At 43.0% G+C, this 21,028-nt stretch overlaps 1 protein-coding gene across 1 annotated transcript in view; it reads right to left on the bottom strand.

Moving 5' to 3' along the window:
• The window catches only part of LOC126188506 (atrial natriuretic peptide receptor 1-like), an 832,550-nt gene that overhangs the window by 288,832 nt on the left and 522,690 nt on the right, over nucleotides 1-21,028 (bottom strand). The gene's annotated exons all lie outside the window — the stretch shown is intronic.

Genomic DNA, 21,028 nt, shown 5'->3' on the forward strand with positions numbered 1-21,028 from the left:
TCTTGATTTAATAACTGTGTGAGTTCGAACTATACACAGATAATTGCATATGAACTAAAGCATTGAGAACAAACATGATGGCACGTCTCTTAGTTACCCTGTGAGGACACCCTCTCACTGCAAGAATGAACCGCCCTTTTATCAGAGTCGGGAGAGGGGGGGGGGGAATCAGGAGGGGGGGGAAGGTGAAGGGAAGGAGACGAGAATAGTGCACAGTGTTTCTTATATTATTCATGAGGGATGGCAAGGTGCGTCAATGAACTTTATTAAGTTTCAGAGATATTTTCAGACAAAGATTTATTCAAAATAGTGGTTGTTGATCACTCAACAGAACGTTGCGATAAGACATTCAATGGAAGTTTATGTGACGGAGTGCTCGACAGAAAAACGATGTCCGTGACAGTCGAGCCATCCTGGGGCTCCGTAGAGCTCCTGGGAATCTAATATAATATTATATCACTTTATCGTGATGTACTACGCTCCTGGGAATCCTTAGTTACCCTGTGAGAACACCCCCTTACTGCAAGAACGAGACCGCCCGTTTATCCAAGTCGGGGGGGGGGGGGGGGGGAGGGTGGAGGAGGTCGGGAGGGTTGGTGGAAGTGAAAGGTAGGAGGGCGGGGCGATGTACAAAGACGGATACATATTATTTTATTACGATGTATTACGCCGGAGATAGTTTCAGCGTCGTCGAAGAATTCCAACTATCCACTGATGTAAGATGTGGCTATGCTATAAGCCTTAAAATACGTAAGTTCCTTCGTGTTTGCAGGGTCTATGTCAGTTTTACAATCTCTAGAACATAATAAGTAGTATTCCTAAACTAGCAACCGCATCCTGGAGATCATTTGACAGTGCGTCCAGTATATACCAAATCGTAAGATTAAACTCTTGAGTGTTAAACCTGACTGTGGCCTCATTCAAAGAGAAGAAGTCGATATTTTTGCTAAAGAAACTACAAAATCCAGAACCTTGACCAATGTCGAACTTTCGGCTTCAGAGTTGTACCATCTAGCCACACAGAATGCCTTTCAACTATGGCAAGAGTACTGCAACGTGTCTCAGTACTTCAGTGGAAGATATTGTGCCTGTGTTCTGCCTTTTATTCCGCGTGGATCTTGGTTTCGCGATAATAATAATAATAATGTCTTGTGACGAAGGGCTCTCGCCGGGTAGACCGCTCGCCTGGTGCAAGTCTTTCGATTTGACGAAACTTCGGCGACATGCGCGTCGATGGGGATGAAATGATGATGATTAGGACAACACAACACCCAGTCCCTGAGCGGAGAAAATCTCCGATCCATGATGTTCACCTACCTAAATGGCTGATATCACTGTCTGCCGTATGAGGTTCAGCCACGGAAGTTTCCCGACACTCCTTCACAGCACTGGAATTACCCCAACTCCATTCCGCGACTGAAATACCACAACAGAAGTTAGAGCCTCTTTGCATATGCAGAATGGGAGAGGCACAGACAATAGTTCTTGCAACAGTTACATCGTCTCAAAGCAGAGTTTTCTCCGAGTGCTGCCATTCTACTTTCTTTGAATAATCATGCATATAATTAAGAGCTTTTTAAAATTTTACAAGCTGCCAAGATATATTTGTAGTAAAAACGTGGCACTGAGAAGTATGTTAACAGTAGTTTCATGTTAATATGTTTTGTAGGTATAGTTACTTCACCTTTGGCACTGAATATTTGTAACTCTGTTGTTCCTGATTTTTTCGTTGTCTTTCCTTACTGTGGTGCCAGAAGAATTAACTCAGTCAATCTACCATGTCAAACACCTTTCTTAAAAGCTTGTGTCACAAAAACATTTTTACACGTTCTTCTACGTTTTCTGTAAGATTTCAAAACCTGTTGTTGGAAATCGCACATGCATGTCAGTCACCAGGAGGCTTATAATGCACTTTGTTAAACTAGTATGTGTACGTTCTTATGTTATATCGTCAATTTATGTTTTGCACTGCTGGCTGAATGGCTTTTAGTTTCCGAAGACCAAATGGATAAAAAAGTTTTCACGCTTGTGGTTCGTGTCTGCGTCTTCTTGACGATAGCAGATGAATTGCGATGGTCGCTGTGTAGCTCAAGTGTCGTGTCTCTGCAAGTGCTCCAGTATTCTATGAGACTGGTATAGTGAATAAATATCTAAGCTTTACAGAATATTACGTCGGCACTTAGAGGAACATAGACACATTAAAAATTGAAATACACAATATTGGTATTCTACAATACTGTGGAACTTTTAAAAATGTCAGAGACGCGCGGCAGAACCAAGAATGAGGTGAGCAGTATCTTAACTGATCAGTGGATTCCAAAAGATACAAAAACTTACACCAACTTGATAGTACTGGAGGAAGCTACACTGGACGGTTTGACTCCCTCTGCTATGGTCTCAGGCGCAAGTCTAATTGGGGAAGTGTTTTGTTCTTTACATACAACTAACTTAGCACCCAATGCTTCGCTCGCGTGGACTGTATGGTCTGCGCAGATTTGTTTCGTTTTCCTTTTATTTCATCGAATTATATGTTCTTACGCCCATCGCTCACGAGTGGATCTACACTCTATAGAAGTTAGTGGCCCTTTACATGGCTGCCAGACTTCGCATAATTAAAGTGTTCCTAAACATTTAATTTCACACAACGAGTTAAAAAAAACCAATCGGATATGTGTATCTACAGTTACCGGTACACCGGTACTAAATTCTCGCATCTCAAAACAAATATTCCTGTATATGGAGTCACATTCAAACGTGGTGTCTATTTCGTCATTGCTAATGATTAGTTTGCGTAGTAATTACAACAAAAATAATTTAATAAACACATTTTAGGCCTACTGAAAAAGTTAAGTATTAATAATTAGTTTCTTTTTCTACGCAATTCTGACAAAGCTGATTTGTCGTGGAGGCTGTTAAATAGCTTTCTTTGATTTAGTTCACAAACTGCAACACCTTATAAACTTTCCACTCTCATTAAGGCCATAGAAGCATGGTCTTTTCCGAAAAGCGATTCTGCTTTCTTAATGAAATGATTCTATGAAACATTTTCCCTTATTTCACTCCCTTAGGGATTGAATTCCCAAAAACACTGGAACACACATTTTTTTCAATTCTAAGCGGTAAGTTAAATACCTATTTTCATAGATGTAGCTTCAAACATGCTTTAATAATTCTTTAATAATAATTTACTTATAAAACTTTCACCAATGTTTTTACCTCCTTAGAGGCTGAAATTCCAAAAACTCTGGAACACGCATTTTTTTTATTTATGACCAAGAAAGCAAATATTAAATTTCGTAGCAACATATTTTCAAAAAACCTTTCATTCTCTCTTTCACCCCCTTAGCGGTGGAATTTCGAAAAAAAATCCCTTTTTAAAGGACGCTTACAGTATAAGGTCAACACTATCTATGTTTTGACATAACAAAAATTTCCATTAAAATTTTCATCTCATATTCTACCATCGTAAGCGCTGAATTTCCAAAAACACTGTAACATGTATTTTTAATTAATAACCCAGAACTCAAATAGCAATCTTTCTATAGATGTATCTTTAAATACGCTTTAGCAGTTCTCTAACAATGATTTATTTAAAAAAAGAAATTTTGTTTGGGGTTGATTCTCTAATATTTCTGAAACACGTATTTTTTAATTTTTGACCTAGAAATTTTTTTTCAAAAACCTTTAGTCCCCTCCTTCACCCACCTAGGGGTGGCATTTCGAAAAATCCCTTCTTAAACGATGTCTACAGTATAAGATCAACAGTCTCTCGATAATTTAAGTTTTTCTTATTACCGGTTTTGGCTGGGCAGTGATGAGTCAGTTAGTCAGGACATTGCCTTTTATTTTTTTTTGGTCATCAGTCTACTGACTGGTTTGATGCGGCCCGCCACGAATTCCTTTCCTGTGCTAACCTCTTCATCTCAGAATAGCGCTTGCAACCTACGTCCTCAATCATTTGCTTGACGTATTCCAATCTCTGTCTTCCTCTACAGTTTTTGCCCTCTACGGCTCCCTCTAGTACCATGCATCATGCATCGAAGCTGCTTGCAAGAATAATATACAGAAGAATGGAAAAGAAAATTGAAAAAGCGCTAGGTGACGATCAGTTTGGCTTTAGGAAAAGTAAAGGGACGAGAGGGGCAATTCTGACGTTACGGCTAATAATGGAAGCAAGGCTAAAGAAAAACCAAGACACTTTCGTCGACCTGGAAAACGCGATGGACAATATAAAATGGTGCAAGCTGTTCGAGATTCTGAAAAAAGTAGGGGTAAGCTATAGGGCTCAAATGGCTCTGAGCACTATGGGACTTAACATCTGTGGTCATCAGTCCCCTGGAACTTAGAACTAATTAAACCTAACTAACCTAAGGACATCACACACATCCATGCCCGAGGCAGGAGTCGAACCTGCGACCGTAGCAGTCGTGCGGTTCCGGACTGAGCGCCTAGAATCGCTAGACCACCGCGGCCGGCTAAGCTATAGGGAGAGACGAGTCATATACAATATGTACAACAACCAAGAGGGAATAATAAGAGTGGACGATCAAGAACGAAGTGCTCGTATTAAGAAGGGTGTAAGACAAGGCTGTAGCCTTTCGCCCCTACTCTTCAATCTATACATCGAGGAAGCAATGATGGAAATAAAAGAAAGGTTCAGGAGTAGAATTAAAATACAAGGTGAAAGGATATAAATGATACGATTCGATGATGACATTGCTGTCCTGAGTGAAAGTGAAGAAGAATTAAACGATCTGCTGAACGGAATGAGTACACAGTATGGTTTGAGAGTAAATCGGAGAAAGACGAAGGTAATGAGAAGTAGTAGAAATGAGAACAGCGAGAAACTTAACATCAGGATTGTTGGTTACGAAGTCAATGAAGTTAAGGAATTCTGCTACATAGGCAGTAAAATAACCAATGACGGACGGAGCAAGGAGGACATCAAAAGCAGACTCGCTATGGCAAAAAAGGCATTTCTGGCCAAGAGAAGTCTACTAAAATCAAATACCGGCCTTAATTTGAGGAAGAAATTTCTGAGGATGTACGTCTGGAGTACAGCGTTGTATGGTAGTGAAACATGGACTGTGGGTAAACCGGAACAGAAGAGAATCGAAGCATTTGAGATGTGGTGCTATAGACGATTGTTGAAAATTAGGTGAACTGATAAGGTAAGGAATGAGGAGGTTCTACGCAGAATCGGAGAGGAAAGGAATATGTGGAAAACACTGATAAGGAGAAGGGACAGGATGATAGGACATCTGCTAAGACACACACCAACGTGAATAGTCGTTTTGTTGCCACTTCCCCCAATGATTTTAGAAATTCTGATGGAATGTTATCTATCCCTTCTGCCTTATTCAACCGTAAGTCCTCCAAAGCTCTTTTAAATTCCGATTCTAATACTGGATCCCCTATCTCTTCTAAATCGACCCCTGTTTCTTCTTCTATCACATCAGACACATCTTCACCCTCATAGAGGCTTTGAATGTATTCTTTCCACCTATCTGCTCTCTCCTCTGCATTTAACAGTGGAATTCCCGTTGCACTCTTAATGTTACCACCGTGGCTTTTAATGTCACCAAAGGTTGTTTTGAATTTCCTGTATGCTGAGTCTGTCCTTCCGACAATCATACCTTTTTGGATGTCTTCACGTTTTTCCTGCAGCCATTTCGTCTTAGCTTCCCTGCACTTCCTATTTATTTCATTCCTCAGCGACTTGTATTTCTGTATTCCTGATTTTCCCGGAACATGTTTGTACTTCCTCCTTTCATCAATCAACTGAAGTATTTCTTCTGTTACCCACGGTTTCTTCGCTGCTACCTTCTTTGTACCTACGTTTTCCTTCCCAACTTCTGTGATGGCCCTTTTTAGAGATGTCCATTCCTCTTCAACTGTACTGCCTACTGCGCTATTCCTTATTGCTGTATCTATAGCGTTAGAGAACTTCAAACGTATCTCGTCATTCCTTAGTACTTCCGTATCCCACTTCTTTGCGTATTGATTCTTCCTGACTAATGTCTTGAACTTCAGCCTACTCTTTTATACAGAGAGATTTTAGCAAGCCACCACACTTTTAAGTGAGTAGTATTTCCTTGTAAATGATAGTTCTGCTCACAATACCCAGCCGACATAGATCCATTCCTAACTAAGGGGGTCCTTTCAGGGTGGTAGCCCCTATCTTAAACAATGTTAAATTTATTCATCTGAAAGGTACCTTTCATTAGAAACTATAAGGAATAAAAATTTGTAAAATACATGACTTGTGTTTACGCATTTCTAACCACTATAAAAGAAAGATTTCTAAAAATATTGACTAGTTTTGAAATAATAATTATTTCTGTAAAAGGTGGACATCAAAATATCAAACTTTCTAAATTTTTCTGTGTAAGCTAGACTCTAACTTCTTTGAGACTTACAAAATAAAAATCACAATACTCAGCGTTGTGTACCGTAATTTTGAACAAATTGTGGCAAGTAGAAGATGAGAACAAGTACAATTTATTCTTAAAAAATACAACTAATGGGAAACAGCCATTAAAGTTGTCAATGCATTCCCACTCCATAAGATGGGTTGTCTGCCTCCTCTTCCATCTGATCTTGCAATATCCTGTTTCCTGGTCGGCTGCTTTGTCTGTCCCTTGTTTGAAGGTCTCTAGTCACTTTTCGGGTGCCCTAACTCTTTCTTTATCTAAATTTAACATTTGTTTCACTATAAAACGACCAACAGTTTGTAGCGGTCTTCTCAGAAGTTCATACCTTGCACCGTTTCTTTCACTGAACGTTGCTACTCCATCAAAGACACCTAAGTGCACGGTACTAATTGACATACACGCTTTCTCGGTAATTCTGTCTCAGATTACGCTTTTATGAGCTCGTTAAGATTCTGGGTGTGGCCATGAAGACATTTCTTCAATGGCCTTACATCTGACAAAGCCCTGAAAGTCAGTTCAAGACATCCACTACAGCGAAAGGAATAGCTTTTTATGAATAAATTTCGCACCATTTTTCTATGCTTTGTTGTATTTGCACCATGAATCACTTCCTGGGTGACACAGACCATGAATGGATTTATCCTTTGTTGGACAGAGGTGAAACAAAATTGCCGATACTGATTTTCTGATATCTTCTATGCCACTAATATTTTGCCCGATAGCTACGCAGTAATAATTTTGATTTTATCTGTTCTAGATTCTGTGAGTCTGTTCTTACCATCTAATGCTCTGCCTTCTTCCAATTTATTCCCTTGCATGCGGTTTGTAGTCGTCACAACCTCGTACCCATTCACGTTTGTCTATGACCAATGCACTCCAGTTTAGCGACAGTTACACCTTCTCCCTACCGTTTCTCTTCCTCACCTGCTTTGAAAGCTTTTGAATCTCTATATCCTAAATAATTGACGGATCTTACATTATTCGGCATTCTTGGAAAATGGCTACGCTCACACAATTTTTTTTAAATGAATGAATTAACTATAAAGAAGGCAATAATACATGTGTATTATATATCAGTGGAAAGGGGAATATTAGGTAGAGTAAGATCAAGCAAAACAAAATTCAATGCTTCAACTGGTACGGAGCCTCTTAAAGTATTGGATATTCCTTATCCACATGTGTAACGGAAAGAAAGTGCCGCGCTCTCGTTTTTGCAACGATGGACTGTCATGTAGGTAACCCTCAAGTCAACAAGAACGACGCGCAATTTCAGGGTAAATGCCGGGCACCAGCAAAAGGGTTAAGTATAGGCGTACGTCACGGCCAGAGAAGGACGCTACGGAGCGCGCTGAGCAGCAAAAGAACATCAAAGTCGCTGCATACGCAAAGGAGCTGCCATGCTTCTGGACTCGGAACTCAGACCGTGGGGCTAAAACTATCCAGAATGGAAGTATCTGAATCATATGTACACAAGAGTGAAAAGAGAAAAACGACTCGATGGCGAAGGAACGGCTGCACAAGTGGTCGGCCTTTCGCTGGGCTTCGGTGGAGCGGACGTGAAAGGGCAGGCGGCCTACTTTAAAAGAGAGCTGCCGGCGCATTTTTCTGCCCCGAAGAGCCGCCATTACAACGCTGCGCCAGATCCAGCAGACTGCTGCGGAATGGGAGAGGCTGGTGGAGGGGGGGCTGGTTGTGGGTATGGGGGGCAGGAGGGTTGGGCGTAGGAAGTGAGTACACAAGTCGGCCCCCACCCCCTTCTCTCATTCCGCCGATAGCCGCTGCTGGGCCAGCGCGGGCTTAGGAGGGCTTCTATAAACATGAGCCGCCCGTACTCCAGCTCCCACACCACGGGTTTTGTGAATCTCAGCGCTACACGCGGGGCAGGTCCTGAGAAATATTGGCTGATAGTGCAGTAGAGGCTTCGACAGAGCATTAGTGTATTTCCCAGTAGAGTACGTACTCACAGGGAACTCTATGGAGCAGATTTTTCATATCTTGAATTGATGTACGCACTAATCGGTGTTCTCGACAGGGAATATATTTATTCCAGATTTATACACAGACGGAAGAAAATCACAATACGAAGATTTTAGCGATATAAACAAAACCTGGCAGGCGTGTTTGTACATCTGGAAGATGATGTACACTCACATTTTTCTCCAGTGGCATGAAAGTGGCGCTAGTAGAACCACTACGGGGATGCAAATCAGGTTTGCCTAAGGTGAGCCTTAGTTACCTGTGAGATTGGATGTGGTGAGTTGATGATAATCAAGAATACCTTTAAAGTGACAAAGGCGCTATTATCAACACCTCATTGAGTTTGAACGATGGAGTGTGATAGGGCTACGAGAAGCTGGATGTTCCTTCTCTGATATTGGTGAAAGACTTAAAAAGGAATGTAGCCAATGTACATGACTGCCGGCAGCGGTGGTCTCGAGAATGGACGGTCACAAGAAGACTGGGTTCCGAACGACCACGTGTACTACGGAGAAGGAAGACCATCGTGTTCTGCGTATTACTCTGGGGCACTGTACTGCATCTGCAGCAGCATTCTGACCAGCAGTCGGAACCAGAGTGACACAAAGAACTGTTACAAATCGGTTACTTTAAGGACTGCTGCCACCCAGACACACTGTACAGTGCATTCCAATGGCTCCAAACCACTGCCATCTGCGACTTCAGTGGTATCGAACGTGAGCTCATTGTAGGGCAGGGTGGAGTGTTGTTTTTTCTGGAGGACGCTAGTTCTGCTTCGGTGCCAGTGATGGCCATGTGTTGATTAGAAGGTCGGTTGAGGGCCTGCACCGAACCAGTCTGTGGCTGGGACACTGTGTAACCTCCCCCTCACTTATCGACCTTAATGACAGTGAAAAATTAAACCGCGTGCACCTAATGGAAATTTGGGAAAAGCACCGAAGTTAATTTGTCGGTAAAGAGGGAGGAAAGGATTACATCTAAATGAAAGGAAAAATGCAAATGAAATTGGTGGAAATTAATTTTGAGAAAGGGGTAAAATTAGTAAAGAAAGTAAATGTGCGGTCGTTACGTTAACAATTAATTGACGTTAATTAGATATTTGAGATTTGGGGAAAATTACGGTCGCCAGTCCCACAGACAACTAATATAATAACTGAAAATGAAAGATTAATGCACATATAATTAGAACCAAAAGCGTGGCAACTGAAGATTGACACGTGTGAAAACTGAATGTTTGTCATTAGTAATAAATGTCGTTACACTCTGACTTAATTAGTAGAATTAATAAAACTGGAAAATTGAAAGTTAATTTAGTGACTGAAATTAATAGTGAACTTTGTTTCTGAAGCACTACGAAATTTAATAAAATAAGGTTAGCCTTGGGCTACCTCAACAATCATTTCAAAAGCTACTTGAATCTACGCAATTTAGAAATAAGAGATTTAACTTTGAACTTGAATTAAATGATTCTGAACAATTAACAATAGTAAAATTTAGTTCGTACCGAGCTGAGCTGCAGCCACGGGTAAGCTAAAATATGGTAACAAAACTCGCACTTTTAATTTCTGCTTGTGTAATCTAAGTATTGTAGCCAGCTATGAATACTTTAACTGAACTTTGAAATTAATGCAGTGAAACGGAATGATATTACTTTAATGCTGGCGTACGAATTTCAACGACACTCGGGTTCATTCCAGAAAAGGAAAGGACCCTGCTTGGTAATGCAATTGGGACAATGAGCAACAAAGGTTCATGCTAAGTTGCTGTATTTTTGTGATGCAACAGATTGAAAATCTGAGCTCTGCCATACAGTTCTAAAACTTAACGTGCTTTTAGTCTTCCTTGTTGGTTGATTGAAGGTTTGCAGTCGTCGATCGGGGAGGTGGCGACAGTCACTCATTGTCGGCCGTCGCTGTTGCAGAAGCTGGATGTTGGCGCGCCTTCTTCTCGACACGGTCACCAGGCGAAACGGGCTCTTGATGTGCGCCAGCTAATGCTTCCCGTCCGCGACACCTTGTAAGAAACTATCATAGCAGGTCGAGCGCAATTACTTGCTGCCAAACCCCGAAAGCGCGGCAACTCGCCGGAGCGTCACACAACACACCTGCTCCACCGCCCGACTCCAGCCAGACTCCCTCTGCCCGCGCTCCATGCGGCAGAGTTAACTCTACCAAAGATCCTAAAGACTTTGGTTCTCCACACGACCTATCGATATAATCGTTCGATAACATAGTTTTCCCTAGGCCAGACCCAGCGTAAAAATACAAATAGTGTTTACAAAACTAACCAATTATACATCGACATAAATGCATATACAGGGTGAGTCACCTAACATTACCGCTGGATATATTTCGTAAACCACATCAAATACTGACGAATCGATTCCACAGACCGAACATGAGGAGAGGGGCTAGTGTAATTGGTTAATACAAAAAAAAAAAAAAAAAAAAAAAAAAAAAAAAAAAAAAAAAAAAAAATGAAAAATGCACGGAAGTATGTTTTTTAACACAAACCTACGTTTTTTAAGTGGAACCCCGTTGGTTTTGTTAGCACATCTGAACATATAAACAACTACGTAATCAGTGCCGTTTGTTGCATTGTAAAATGTTAATTACATCCGGAGATATTGTAACCTAAATTTGACGCTTGAGTACCACTCCTCCGCTGTTCAATCGTGTGTATCGGAGAGCACCGAATTACGTAGGGATCCAAAGGCAACGGTGATGGACTTTAGGTACAGAAGAGACTGGAACAGCTCATTACGTCCACATGCTAACACCTTTTTATTGGTCTTTTTCTCTGATGCAGATGTACATTACCATGAGGGGTGAGGTACACGTACACACGTGGTTTCCGTTTTCAATTACGGACTGGAATAGTGTGTCCCGACATGTCAGGCCAATAGATGTTCAATGTGGTGGCCATCATTTGCTGCACACAATTTCAATCTCTGGCGTAATGAATGTTGTACACGCCGCAGTACATCTGGTGTAATGTCGCCGCAGGCTGCCACAATACGTTGCTTCATATCTTCTGGGGTTGTAGGCACATCACGGTACACATTCTCCTTTAACGTACCCCACAGAAAGAAGTCCAGAGGTGTAAGATCAGGTGAACGGGCTGGCCAATTTATGCGTCCTCCACGTTCTATGAAACGCCCATAGAACATCCTGTCAAGGGTCAGCCTAGTGTTAATTGCGGAATGTGCAGGTGCACCATCATGCTGATACGTCGACGCGTTTCCAGTGGGACATTTTCGAGCAACGTTGGCAGATCATTCTGTAGAAACGTGATGTATGTTGCAGCTGTTTGGGCCCCTGCAATGAAGTGAGGACCAATGAGGTGGTCGCCAATGATTCCGCACCATACATTTACTGTCCACGGTCGCTGTCGCTCTACCTGTCTGAGCCAGCGAGGATTGTCCACGGACCAGTAATGCATGTTCCGTAGATTCACTGCCCCGTGGTTTGTGAAACCCGCTTCATCGGTAAACAGGTAGAACTGCAACGCATTCTCTGTTAATGCCCATTGACAGAATTGCACTCGATGATTAAAGTCATCACCATGTAATTGCTGATGTAGCGACACATGAAACGGGTGAAAGCGGTGACGATGCACTATGCGCATGACACTACTTTGACTCAGTCCACCGGCTCTCGCAATGTCCCGTGTACTCATGGTTCATGGCAACAGCAGCTAATACAGCAACTACACCCGCTTCTCCTGTGACGGGCCTGTTACGGACCCGTTTGCGTGCTACGACCATACCTGTTGCATACAGTTGGCGGTAGATGTTTTGCAATGTGCGGCACATTGGATGCTCTCTGTCCGGGTACCGTTCTGCATACACCCTGCGGGCTTCAGCTGCATTTCATCGACACTCGCCATAGATGAGTATCATCTCCGCCTTTTCAGAGTTCGAATAAACCATGGTTACAGTTCCTACAACACTACACAATCACAGACGTCTGGTAACACGGTGTACTACAGTTGGTCTGCGTGCGGAGACGAATACAGAATAACAATATCAGCAAGCGCTACATGCGGACACTGCGACAGCTAGACCAAACCACAACAGTGCACTACAGCCACAATCGTAAACACGGTCGTCATCGTAAACACGTACCTGCAGATGCTGCTCGCCGACCGTGGCCCGTGTTTGTTACAACACGCAACTGAACGTCGGAGGTTTCAAGCGTCAACTTTAGGTTACCATATCTCCGGATGTAATTAACATTTTACAATTCAACAAACGGCACTGATTACGTATTTGTTTATATGTTAAGACGTGCTAACAAAACTGACGTGGTTCCATTTTAAAAAAACGTAGGTTTGTGTTAAAAAAACATACTTCCGTGCATTTTTGTATGGTTTGTATCACACAATTGCACTAGCCCCTCTCCTCGCGTTCGGTCTGTGGAATCGGTTCGTCAGTATTTGATGTGGTTTACGAAATACATCCAGCGGTAACGTTAGGTGACTCACCCTGTATATATATATATATATATATATATATATATATATATATATATATATATATATATATATATATATAGTGAATCAATTAAAATATATAAAGATACAGAAATGTCATATCTTCAGGTAACAAAATAAGGAAAAAATTTATAGTACAATAGATGGAAATAGGAGGATATGCATTTCCGGCGTTACAACTGGACCTACACCTGGAGTTATAGTCTGGGGTGCGATTTCGTATGACAGCAGGAACACTCTCGTGGTTATCCCGCCCACCGTGACTGAAAATTTGTACGTCAATTTGATGTTTCGACCTGTTGTTCTGCCTTCCATTAACAGCATTCCAGGGGGTGTTTACCTACAGCATAACGCTCGGCCACATTTCACCATAAGGCAAAGCGAAAAATTTTGGTGCGATATTTGGTCGGACATGACGGTAGAGAAGACATTGACGGGGTCCAGCAAAATTAAGGAGGGCCTCGCTGGTGGTGGATGCTTCAGTGAGAATGTTCTTGCCAAGTGGACGCAAGGGAATGTCAATCTGCAATATGTGTTTGACGTAACGGAAACCTACTGTCAAGTGGCTGTAGTTTCGTCTGAGCAGCACGTCAATGCAAGTCCCACCAGAGTGGCTTGAGACAATGTCGATTCTCTCAAACTATAGGCATGGTTTCACCAGCATCCTCCATTTCCAGAGACCGATGTGATCATGTCAGTCTGCGGTGGAGTAGTTGGTGGGGAGCAGGTGAATTGTCATTCAGCCCAAGAAATAAGAGACCGCTGGACCGCTGACCAAGCAGTTTAGTCCCCCCACTTTAAGCCAACCAGGAAATAGGCAAAGTATGTATGATAAAGGCAATCGGCCAAAACTACCACAACCTTAAGTGGAAACACATGGATAAAGTTGTTACACTCGTCCAGGTTACACAAACCTTGAAAGTTGGCTCAAAAATGCTGTCTGATGTTGATCCTATCACGTTGTTTCAAAGAATTTGCACAGCGAAACAGTCTGACGTAGATTTGAAGCACTTTTTCATCCACGCAGTGGCACCATAACCATTATTGTTGGTCAGAAAAAATGGATTGCTAAAGGGAACCATATCTCTGTTGTAGAAGGCTTTCAACCCAGCAGCTGTTCCCACAGGATTACAAAATAAAACGGTTGTTGTGGATGCAGAATTCCTTCTTCTTGTTTGGGACAAGCACGAATCTTTTGGTGTCATCTGCAAAACTACACCAGCTTTGTCAGCTGGCACTATGGGTCCACATTGACTGTTGTATTCGATGGGTATCTAAGTTAGGAGAATCAGCGAGGCACTAAAAGCTTGGAAAGAGCTCGGCGTTCAAAAGTGAAGACTTCAGCCAGTATAATGTTTGATGAGAGTACACTACGGGCTGTTTTCCAACAGAAGTTCTTGGGAAATGAAACGAATAAGAGTCCCCTCACTCAAATATTGAGAACACGTCTGGAAGAATCTGCCATTGGAGTATTGGAGGTAGCAGAGGTCGCTGATTTACTGATTGTGACAACAGTTTGCTCTGTCACCCAGGTTAGACATCGTGATTGTAGTCCGTGACGATATTGACGACCTAGTCATCCTGTGTGGGGCTCCCAGCCATGCAATCTACAACAATATCTACCTAGTGAAGCGGGAAAAGAAGTTCGTCCAAGTTCGAGAAGAAACACCTCCTGCTCTCACATGCCTGTTCTGGGTGCAACACAACCTCCATGATATTCGGGCATGGGAAAATCAAACTTTGTGGTCTCATCGACAGGACGCCAGCATTGAGGGAAGCTGCTATGGTGTTCTACAAGGCATTTGCAACTCCAGCAGACGTCAGCAGAGCTAGGGAGAAGATCCTGATGGCAATTTAGGGCACCAGAAGAATGACCACCTGCGGTGTCAATGAGCTGAGTTATCATCTTTTTGTGAAGAGGCTGGTTCCTGTTTTGACAGGGGATACACAAATGGGCAAGGAAGGCGGGGGTCATTAGTTTCAGATTGATCCCAGTTTTCAAGGTTCAAAATGGTTCAAATGGCTCTGAGTACTATGGGACTTAACTGCTCAGGTCATCAGTCCCCTAGAACTTAGAACTACTTAAACCTAACTAACCTAAGGACATCACACACATCCATGCCCGAGGCAGGATTCAAACCTGCGAGGCTCCAGACTGTATTGCCTAGAACCGCTCGACCAATCCGGCCGGCAAGTTTTCAAGGCTAAATTGGTTTTTCTCGCTAGGCTGCCACAGTAATAGTGAGGGAGGAGGGAGAGGAGGGAGTGGGCAGGAGTACAAGTGTGGCACAATCAGGCCTAGGGTTTTAGGTACTGTACTTCCACTGTCTTGCGTGCAGGATCTCTCCAGTCTGCGCAGTGTTTATACGCCACACGCGAACAGCAAGGAAGAAAACCGGTTAATTTTGTGGGCAGAGGGCCCGGTGCTGATCGAAGACGGAAGCATGGCTGCAAGCCGAGAGCTGAACTATTTGTGTGTGTTTGTCGTACGTACAGCCTGGTTATGCCAATGGCGCATCGTAACTGTACTCTGAACGCCAAGGAATACGTTGACAAAGGAGAGAGAATTAGCTCACTGTTCATATTTCTGCTATGCATAACATAAACAGAACACTCGCTCATGTCACTGCATCATCTACTCGCAATAACACCAAAATGTGTACACCGAATAAAGTATTACCCTGCAGAGTAAAAGAAATTAAGATTAACTGTATATCTACGTACGCAAAAAGTAGTAGACCTGCCTTACTAACCTTATTCAGTAGGACCGATGTTAACGCCATTCAAAGGTATCTTTGAATTTTGACGAAGTGGTGACCACTTGTATAGGAGCTCAGTTCTTCTGTACTTCATGTTTGCAAATTTTTCACCCTTTGACTCAAATCAGAAATTTCAAAAATGTGGTCTCGTTCAGTACAGAAAATTTCGAGTGCTGATATTCTTTCTTGGTCTATAGTATTTTGCAAGAAGGTTTTTGATACGTTTCAGTGATGAAAAACAACGTTCAGTCATACCGGACTTATTTACAGAAGGGACCATATTTGCTATAAAGCGGGATCACTTAAAGGTATAGAACTGGGGCTATACTCTCTCACGGACCCCCAGATTAAAGTAAGTAAAAGGAGGGCATGTTTTCAAACTCTGTGTCAGAGTTCATCAGTTTTAGTGGATGTCGACTGTTAACATGCCAGTATCTCGGCACCTCATCTCCAGATGCTTTCAGAGGTCTAAGTGTCCAGAAATTGTGGTGACCAGGACAACAGCCGAACTCCCCCTGTACCGAGGGAGGTCAGGACAGCACGGGTAACATGCGGTCTTGCATGACCTTGTTGTAGGATTACGTTACGGAAAGTTCGGAGATGGGGCTAGGCTATAAATGTGATGACTAAGGTCCAAATTACTAGCTACGCGAACAGGAGCAGATCTTGTTGTGTACGCAATGGCACCCATACAATCAAGCCAGGTACTCGGTGTAACGATGAAGAATGAAGGTGGACGCACCGTTATCGGCACACCTGGCTCTCTACCGCCGTGTAAAGGGAAACTGTAACAATGATCACTGTGCTGCCATTCCATGGTGCTGCAGATGTCATCTATGTGGGTGCTTGCCCTGCTGGAAACAAGACACTTTTCTAAGTCAAGAAGTATCACGTGGTTGTGCTAGCGAACAATGTATCTGTCTCTCGATCGCTAGACCTGTGGAGCGGTTGACATTTCTCATAACGTTAAGTATGGCCTTCCTGAACCCAGGAATTCCATGTTAACAGTCATGGGATCTTGACCAACGCGATCAGCAATACCACGAAATGGTAAATTGCGGTATCGTTAAGCCACGAGGTAAGATAGATGTTTTTCATTCTTACGAGAGGTGTAACACGATTTCCTCACAAAACAAATAGCAAATACGATTTCTGAATGAGAAATCCCCTACATAATCTTAATCATAATCATAAAAGCTCGTTATTTAGAATAAGTGCCAAGCTTCTACATCCAAATGGATCTTGAGCAGATCACTTGTACTTTCAAATTAGTATGACACGTATGAAATGGGACTTGCATACAGACTACCAGATTACAAGTCATAAAAATAAAAGGATGATATCCAACTGAAACGGAGCTGCGCAATGTACTGAATTATAGTATCCTTGTTGCATCAAGCAGACACTCTATGGACACACCGAAATAGAAAATGAAATTGCCTTAATATATAACTGAAATGTACCCCCTCCGCCCACCTCCCCAAAGCATAAAGTCAAGAAAAACTCGTTAAGGAAACTAGCTCGGAAATAGCTTGGGGTAATAAAAGAAAACCACGAAATCTCTTGGCCAGGTTGTCTTAATCACAGCACCGCCTCGGCCGTCGTGTAATATTTAAGAGATAAAGGCACTTGCGAAGAGTGGTACGGGTACTCCATATCGTTGTTTAGCACTAAAAAGCTTCAGGATCGATACAACAAGTTTAACACAGCACCCACTCGCTGCCCGGCGCCCTGTTTTACAGCTCGCGTAATGAGTTAAAAGCTTCTGCATCGCGCGACATAAAATCTGCGTAACTGTCGCGGTTCCCGGCTTCTGGACGCCACAAAAATAGGATTGCAGTACCAGCAACAACTGCTCTTGCATCGAACGACCCTTTCAGTTCCTCTTTATTTTCATACGACTTACACAGTACTTTCAAAACTTCACGAAACTGGTACCAGTAAAGTGTAATTAATAGACAGCATACAGAAATACTCCCAGGGGAAGTAAGCACACCAACCAAAAAATTAGTCACCGCCAGGAGACACAACGCTAATATTACGTACTGATTCACATATGCCACATCCAGCCGAAGCCGCTCATTCTTAAAAAAAAAAAAAAAAAAAAAAACAACCAACGGAGAGAGCTTTCAGAGAACTGCCACACAAGTTCGACCTGCACAACGATGCTGGTATCAGTGGTCAGTGAACATTCTCACACCTACAGATAAGGTTATAAGGTTCTGCACGTCCACGCAGTACAGGCGCCCGCGAGGATCTTGCTGCCAGATCGTACAGCTAGCACAGCGCAGATAAGAGGGCTTGTGGTTCCAGACGTGTCAGCATAAGCTGTTGGGAATTGGTTATTAGCAGTGGGACGACGAGCACACGCACCTCTATCCCGTCTTCCACTCACGTCGCAGCATCGACGTGTATTGGTTGACTGGTCCAATTCGAGGATCGCCTGGAAGACGGAATGCCGCGCCGAGGTTTTCAGCGATGAAAGCAGATTCTGCCTGCACGCAGGTGATGGTCGTTTACTCGTAGGATGTAGAGCTGATGAGCGCTGTCTCGTAGAGAGCATTCGCACGAGACACGCTGGCCCCACCATGAAGCTTATGGTCTGAGGTGCGATAAGCTACAACTCTCCTTGTTGTGGAGGGAACGTTAACCAGCGCTCTGTACGTGCAGAATTTTGTTAGAGTTGTTCTTTTGTCTTTGTTGCAATAAGAAGGTGATGCATGGGTCCAACAGGCAATTCTCGCAACTTTCCTGGCCAGCACGTCCAATCGAGTATGTGTGGGATATGATGCGACGAGAAGTGACTCGTGCGACTCGTCAACGAACTACTCGTACAGAACTATGTGAACAGTCGGGCAGGCGTGGAATAATGTAGCGCAGGACAGTTTTCGCCATCTTTTCGGTCGTCTGGATGCCAGAATCAGCGCCTGCATTGCCACCCGTGGAGATTACACTACGTACTAATATGGGTGTTAAAACGCAGATCGATACCTGGAACCTCAGAACCGCCTCATCTGTAAACGTTATCATTTCATGTACTCCATATGTACTGTTGCAACAATGTATCATGAGTGACCTAGACGGCTCTGAAAGGATGCACTAATTTTTCCGGCTGTGAAGTTTCAGATATTTTCTATGAGATTAAATTGGAGTTGTTTAGCGTTCCAGTCACGGTGCTGTAGGGTACCTGAGTGTATGTCAAACCGAACTGCATGGTCGTAGCGGTGTGAAAACAGCCGTTGTTATCCTGGAAGACGGGAGTGTCCACAGTCGTCATGTAGATGTGTACGTAAAACTTGATCACCGAAAATGTCGACACAAACACCCTAATTCAGATTAAAACTGTGTGCCAGGCCGAGACTCGAGCTCGGGACCTTTGCCACTCCGCTGCAGAGTGAAAATGTCATTCTGGAAACATCCCCCAGGCTGTGGCTAAGCCATGTCCCCGCAATATCCTTTCTTTCAGGAGTGCTAGTTCTGCAAGGTTCGCAGGAGAGCTTCTGTAAGGTTTGGAAGGTAGGAGACGAGGTACTGGCAGAAGTAAAGCTGTGAGGACGGGACGTGAGTCGTGCTTGTTGTAGCTCAGTTGGTAGAGCACTTGCTCGCGAAAGGCAAAGGTCCCGAGTTCGAGTCTCGGCCTAGCACACAGTTTTAATCTGCCAGGAAGTTTTATATCAGCGCACACTCCGCTACAGAGTGAAAATCTCACCGTAATTCATGTTCTCAATAATAATGAGCAGGCTCAAGGTGTGGTACAAAAAACAGCCTCAGTCATCACGGAACCATCTCCTACCCGAAACAATCCTCCAAAAACCGTGTCTTAAACGCTTCATTGTGGTGTCCGTCCACTCGACTTATTGCATCATTTGAAAGGAAGCAAAACCAAGTGTGGTGCAAACATAGAAGTATGCTCATTGGCAAGTTAGAAGCACAGGGGACAAAGTGGGGCCCTGTTTCATGTCAGTGGACAGTAATATACTGGGATATGATTGATTATTTCACTTTAATGGCCGGAATAGTACATGGCTGTGACTGAGAGATCTAAATATTGGTATGATGGCTTAGATATTCTCTGGTTGCTCTATTTCCAAGTAAATGGACGTACGTTACCACCTTACCACCATGCTGGATTGTGCCATCATTGGCTTACCGCTGCATGTGGGCATCCCAAAGGTCAAGTTTGTCCCTAAAACCCCTTCTCCCTCCTACTGACGAAGAACAGAAGTTGAAAAATTTACATCGATCACTTGTTGAAAGAACTGAATGCCAAAGTGAATTGTTATGAAGGTTACCAGCAACTGGATGTTCCGACCGGGAAGATTAGTGAAGACTATGTCTCTAGAAAAATGAATAGCCGACGGGGATTGACTATCTGATGATGACTTAAGCGTCGAAAGCTGTGAAACCTAATTAATTTAATAATTGAAACTGTGAATAAAATTGCTGTACATGTGTTAATAGGTTAAGCAACTATGGATATGGAATTAAGAAAGTATGTTGCAAGGGAGAATATTGCAATGAAACTAACTGGAGACCGAGCTGTAAGGATCTAAATGAAGCATGTGTAGTAAATGTGCTAAAAATAATTCCCAGTCTACTGGAGCAAAAATAATCTTCAGTAATTTTTCATTCACATAACACAATTTACATGTTAACAGGAAATCAGAGATGCCACACATTCTACATTACGACTTACATAGAATTAAAATAGAAGCAAATAAAATCACTGTTTTACGAAATGTGATTACAGACAACAGCTACAGAAACTCCACGAGCATGCCTTCGGTTAGTAAGGTAACAAACCATCTGGATCGGAATCTAGTTCACTGTTCCTCAAAGAACACCATCTGTATGATGCAAGGCAATTTGAGTGGAAGAGCGTCCAGAGAAGTTTTCCAGTTTTGGCGGTGCTTTCATGAAATCATCTTCGAATTGTAATTATCAATAAAGGTTGCATATGACAGACAGACTGTCAGTACATAACGTAGGATAACGGTAAGAAAAGCGATCACTGTTCAAGGAAACATTCCAGCGGTTGCGTGAGGTGCTACACAGAATCCACGGGAAGCAAAAATAGGGGCGGCGGAGCAGAGATTTTAATGTCTCTTCTCCTAAACATGTGTCTGTTTGTGGAGTCCTGCATGAGAAGATGAAAAATATGGGGAAGTGCGTTATTACGACAAGAGAAGAAAAGATTGAAGAGCAGTTCGAAAGTTTAGCAGGGATCTCCAACGCAGAATCGTAGCTCCCGGAACGTCCTAAGCAGCCACTCCCGGGTACTCGCCTAAGGAGCAGGTCAAGGTAATTACACACCGTCTCGGAAGGCCGTAACTCTCAGTAAGCCCTGTCGTAAACTCTTTGGGG

The sequence above is a fragment of the Schistocerca cancellata genome, chromosome 5 (assembly GCF_023864275.1).
Source record: "Schistocerca cancellata isolate TAMUIC-IGC-003103 chromosome 5, iqSchCanc2.1, whole genome shotgun sequence".
NCBI lineage: Eukaryota > Metazoa > Arthropoda > Insecta > Orthoptera > Acrididae > Schistocerca > Schistocerca cancellata.